Consider the following 6,091-nt stretch of genomic DNA (forward strand, 5'->3'; position numbering starts at 1 on the left):
AGTGGACAATTCTCATCATAATTTCATGTAACAAATCTGAACTTTGGCTTATCCTTCAAAAAAACAAAAACAAAACAAACAAACAAACAAAAAAACCTTTTGAGTTGTGCTTAAAATAAATGTAGCTACATTTACAATAATATTCCTTGAAGTAAAGAACAGAAGAACAATAACCAGTACAGATGAGGCGATCGGCTCCGGGGCAGACGTGTTCTGCAGTGGAGCGGGGCATCGAACAGGGCTAATTTTTCCGGCACCGAGCCCACTCGAGGGAGCCGCCAGGACCTGGCAGCCCTCGTGAGGGAGGTGAAGGAGGCGAGAACGAGGAGTAGGCATTCGCCACGACCAGGAACATGGCGAACAGGACGGGCAAACAGGGCGTGGCGCATCAGAAGGGAGTGGCGCGGCAGTTCGTGCAGGCAGGGCGAGCAGGCAGGGCAGAGCATTCCCCCCTGCCCATACGAACACCTCCTCTAACAGTGGTCTACCGCTAGCTCAGCTGCAATGGTGTACACCAGGCACAGTGCGCTCTCCAGGAAGTCTGTACACACCCAGACCAACTGCCCGCTCAAAACTGCGGCAGTTCAGGTCTCCGGGTGCAGGGAGTGCCTGAGCCTGTTGCTATCACCTGCGGGGGGCAAAAAGACTGTGTGCGTGAGGTGCGAGCAGGTGGACGACCTGGTCTGCCTTGTGGCAGAACTCAAGGAGGAGGTCGAGAGGTTGAGGGATATCAGGGAGTGTGAGTGGGAGATAGACTTGGGGAGCAACTCCCTGCGCAGCCTGAAGGACAGGTGCTGGGGTGAGACCCCCCAAATGGGGGTGGACCCCCTGCCCTGTTGCTGTCAGGCAGAGGCAGGGGACCTAGGAGTTGAGGAGGAATGGAAACAGATCCCTGCTCGACATCGCAGGTGATGCCGCCCCCCACCAGCTCCACTTTCCCAGGTGCTCTTATGCAACAGGTTTGAGGCCCTGCAGCTTGAGAGACCGGTAGCTGAGGAAGAGGTAGAAAGTCTACCCAGGAGGATGCTTAGGGTGAGGAAGTCGACTCCGTGCCTCAGGACAGCAAGAAGGGTGATCGTTGTGGGCGACTCCCTTCTCAGGGGAACAGAGGGACCTACTTGTCGGCCTGACCCTACCCGTAGGGAAGTCTGCTGCATCCCTGGGGCCAGGATCAGGGACATTGCCAGAATGCTTCCCAACCTGGTCCGCCCCTCTGACCATTATCCTCTTTTAATAGTCCAGGCTGGCAGTGATGACATTGAAGAGAGAAGCCTGAAGACCATCAAACGGGACTTTAGGGGACTGGGGCGGTTAGTGGATGGAGCGGGAGTACAGGTGGTGTTTTCGTCCATCCCTACGGTGGCAGGGAGGGGTACAGGGAGGACACGGAAAGCCCACCTGATAAACACGTGGCTCAGAGGCTGGTGCCAACACAGAAATTTTGGTTTTTTTGACCATTGGGCACTTTACTTGGCACCTGGCCCGATGGCCACAGACAGGTCCCTATCTCTAAGGGAAAAACGGATCCTAGGCCAAGAGCTGTCGGGACTCATTGAGAGGGCTTTAACCTAGGTGAGAAGGGGAATGGGGCTGAAACAAGGCTTGTTAGAGCTGTGCCAGGGGGAACAATGGCAAGGCTGGGAGAGAAGGCAATGTCAACTGGCGGTTAGCAAACATGATGCCCATCTACAAGAAGGGCCAGAGGGCAGACCCAGGAAACTATAGGCCTGTCAGTTTGACCTCAGTGCCAGGGAGTAGATTATCTTGAGTGTCATCACGCAGTACTCATACTGCGGGTCACTAGTGGCGTTCCCCAGGGCTCGGTACTGGGGCTGGGCCTCTTTAATATCTTCATCGATGATCTGGACGAGGGCATCAAGTGCACCCTCAGTAAGTTTGCAGATGACACCAAGTTAGGTGCGTGTGTCGATCTGCTCTAGGGTAGGAAGGCTCTGCAGGAGGATCTGGATAGGCTGCACCGATGGGCTGAGGTCAACTGCATGAAGTTCAACAAGGCCAAGTGCTGGGTCCTGCACCTGGGGCGCAATAACCCCAAGCAGAGCTACAGGCTGGGAGATGAGTGGTTGGAGAGCTGCCAGGCGGAGAAGGACCTGGGAGTGATGGTGGATAGTTGGCTGAATATGAGCCAGCAGTGTGCTCAGGTGGCCAAGAAGGCCAACGGCATCCTGGCTTGCATAAGAAGTAGTGTGGCCAGCAGGGCTAGGGAGGTGATTGTCCCCCTGTACTCGGCTCTGGTGAGGCCGCACCTCGAGTACTGTGTTCAGTTTTGGGCCCCTCACTACAAGAAGGACATTGAGGTGCTCGAAAGAGTCCAGAGAAGGGCAACAAAACTGGTGAGGGGTCTGGAGAACAAGTCCTGTGAGGAGCGGCTGAGGGAGCTGGGCTTGTTCAGCCTGGAAAAGAGAAGGCTCAGGGGTGACCATATTGCTCTTTATAAGTACATTAAAAGAAGCTGTAGAGAGGTGGGGGTTGGTCTGTTCTCCCACGTGCCTGGTGACAGGACGAGGGGGAACGGGCTAAAGTTGCGCCAGGGGTGTTTTAGGTTGGGTATTAGGAAGAACTGCTTTACTGAGAGGGTTGTGAGGCATTGGAATGGGCTGCCCAGGGAAGTGGTGGAGTCACCATCCCTGGAGGTCTTTAAAAGATGTTTAGATGTTGAACTTAGCAATATGGTTTAGTGGAGGACTTGTTAGTGTTAGGTCAGAGGTTGGACTCGATGATCTTGAGGTCTCTTCCAACCTGTGAAATATTTCTTTCCGTAATCTAATTACAGCTCAAAAATACAGATATAATCTGTGTCACATCAATTGCCAACATTCATAGTTTATCATGAAAAACAAAAGCATTGCATACATTCCATAGAAACCATTTGTGCAAGACAATATTGATTTATGTATATGCTAATAAAATTGCAAAGATGCCAGCCAGGAACATAAAGGAGATCCAGTAAAGAGAAGTAAAGCACAGTCAGATAATTTGACACCAAAAAGGAGCGGTCGTGTGGTTTGGCAAGGTGTAAGAGAGAACATTCTTTCACCTGTCAGGGACAACATGTTCAGGTTTTAGTGACATAAACAACTCATTTAATTTTCTTCTTGTAAAATGGCAAGCACATCTATACAGAATGGAAGGCCCTGAAGCTATAAATGCATGAAGAACTGAAGCTCAAAAGATTTGTTCGTGTTACTACAATTGCAAATAAAATTATAACCTGCCTTGTTAGTAAAATTTTTGTGGAATGTGTTTAATGTGGTGCACAACACTTTGTCTGTTGTGCTCCTTTCTCCTATAATTCAGGTTCAGAGACAATCCTCAAGCGTCTAGAACAAACAGAGCAGATGTACAGAAGTGGACCCCTTTGTTCTTCTCTAGTACCCCCACAGCGGTACTAATAGAAGTCAGAACAGATTTCAGCTAGTGGGGTCCTGGCAGCTTTCCCTCTCACAACCTGCATCCATTGAGCTGAATTTAAACATTCCTACCAAATTCAGTGATACAGGATCAAGACTCTTGCCTCCTGCTTCTGCCCAGTTAATGTCCACCAATTATGTCAGCTTTGAGATCCTTAGTGTGTTGTGGCATTTGTCCCAAATAATTTTTCAAATTCCTTCCATCTTCAGCTGAGGCTCCAGCCTTTTACATAGAATACTAGGAGGACCTGTCTGCCAGATCAAACAACTTTGTCTGTTTGTCCAGGGCACCCATGCCTGATGTTGGGACGATTTAGCAGATGTGCTTTCCAGTGATCTTCCCTGTGACTCACTACCATTCAGCAACATACTTTTCACATATTTCAGCCAAGGCTATTTTCATGTGTCTTTTAAAAGTTTGTCATATATTAGGAAGTGTTATAAAACAAATCTGTGAAGCTTAAAACCATGGAGATTCATATTTTCTGGGCTTAAACCCTCAACTAGTTTGGCACATTATTGTAAGAAACCCTCTTGCAATCCAGTAGACTTCACGGGATCAGGCTCTCAACTATCAACTAAGGCAGAAAATGGGCATCTTTGTCATGATTTTCTTGCTTTCTTTGCCTACTGGAAATTATTCTTTGAAGAGCTAAGTCTCAGTTGAATGTCAACATGCTGACTTTGCCACTTAAGATACAGGGCATCTTTGTTATAGACTATCTTCCTGATTAAGAGTGTTCATCGTGGTGCCTGTACATATTTTTCTCTGGTGAGGAAGCTGAGCCCTGTTTCAGAAATCTCTGGCACTGCTCTGCAGATAACAATATTTTAGAGAAGGCCATGAGTCCAACTCTCCTTGGAATAATGCCAGCCATTTTAAGTCTCAGAATTAACTTAACTCAGCCCTATTCACAAGATCATTCAGTTACCTCTCAAATGTATTTTATATGAAACAGATTTGTGAAAACCGTTTCTTGAGCAATACAATTTCAATGCAGCTATTGTGGCAGTGCATATGCATTATCAAATCTTTGGCTGGGAATGAGGTTGCTTGATCTATTATGCAGTCATTGGAATAAGAAACACACTGTGCTACTGCTTGTTGCTTTTTACCATTTGCAGCTCACTTGAAGTGCTCTTGCATGGGATTTTTCCCTTATAAATTATTTGTCACAGTTTTCGAGCAATAACAACAAAATACTCCATTAATAACATGAATCGACAAGTTTTTTAATATGTCTATTGCATTCTGATAAGTACTTTCACCAACACCTAGCAAACAGAGATAATGAAAATGCACATTCTTTGTCCTGACAAGTCACAGCTGCATTTTCATGTTCCTGAGTGAACAAAAATGAAATAGTTCTCCCAACCAGAGATGAAAAGAAAATAATTCACTCAACAAGCAGAGGCAGCATAAGAGTGTTCATCAAAGTTGGGAAGAGGAAGCGCAGGGTTTGGGGATCACAGTTTGTTCTCTGGCCTTTTGCTGGAGTTCAGTGTTGTTCAGGATATAACCTGAAATTATATGAAACTTGTCACTGGGTGCCTTCTGACATAGCTCAGATTAGTGTCTCTTTTTAGACATACTGCCAGAGAAACAGGTAACCTGCATACCCCAATGACTTTCACACTTGGCTTCTTGTTGTCTAGGATAGATGCTGCTAAGGGTTGGAGCCTGTCTTCACAGTGCCTATCCTTTCCTCTCTTCATATTCCTCACTGTAAAACTAGTTTATTTCAAGGAACAGAGCACAGCAGAGGCCTGACAGAAAGTCTGGCACTTCCTTAGGCTCTATCCTGCAATGTTTAAGTACTCTGCAAAATAAGGCAGGTGTAGAAGACACAACCTTCCAACTGCTTTCATGCATCTAATAGTAGCCTTGTAGGCAAGGAATAGTATACGTGCCACAAACATGTAAGTGACCACACTGTTGAAGTACGAAGACATAGAGATAAGCTCAGAAAACTGAGCTTATTTACAAGCTGCTGATTTCAGATTTTCAGGTTTCAGTTGGTTTTATGCAGGCCAAAGTCATCACTGCAGTATCAGGTTGGCCAACATGCAGTGAAGAAGACAATTTTCTTGCCTGTGATTTTAGCATAAAAATTTTTACACTGTTGGTCTCTTGCTGTTCTTATTATGGACTGGCCTGTGTATAGAACCTTGCACTTCGTGTTATATTTGCTTTTTTGTATTACTCAGTTGATGTTGGTGATAAGGCTGCATTTTCTGAGCAGTTAATTCATTAGCATTATTAGCTAGGGCTGCTGAATCCCATTGCATACCACTGTGATCATATTAGCTCTCTGAACAAAACTTTCCTGAACAGAAATAGCAGTGTGCTTATCTGTCCTAAATCAAAACAACTACATTGTTTTGGCTTCATGTAAAATTTCACTGATTCTGCATCTGTACACTGATCTGGTTCAAGCAAAAGAACACTGTGTGCATGAGCATGTCACAACTGAGTAACCACTCTTGAACATTACGTGTTCCCATAGAGGCTATTAAAATCAGAATTTTGATGGGAAAAAAATGGTTTTATTCAAAGTACCGCAAGGAAACTAGAAGGAAAATACTAAACAAAAAGAAAGAAAATAAAAGATTGAGCATAGTGCACAGTTACCATCCATCTCCTTTTTCCAAAACTTTGC

The sequence above is a fragment of the Aythya fuligula genome, chromosome 4 (assembly GCF_009819795.1).
Source record: "Aythya fuligula isolate bAytFul2 chromosome 4, bAytFul2.pri, whole genome shotgun sequence".
Lineage (NCBI taxonomy): Eukaryota > Metazoa > Chordata > Aves > Anseriformes > Anatidae > Aythya > Aythya fuligula.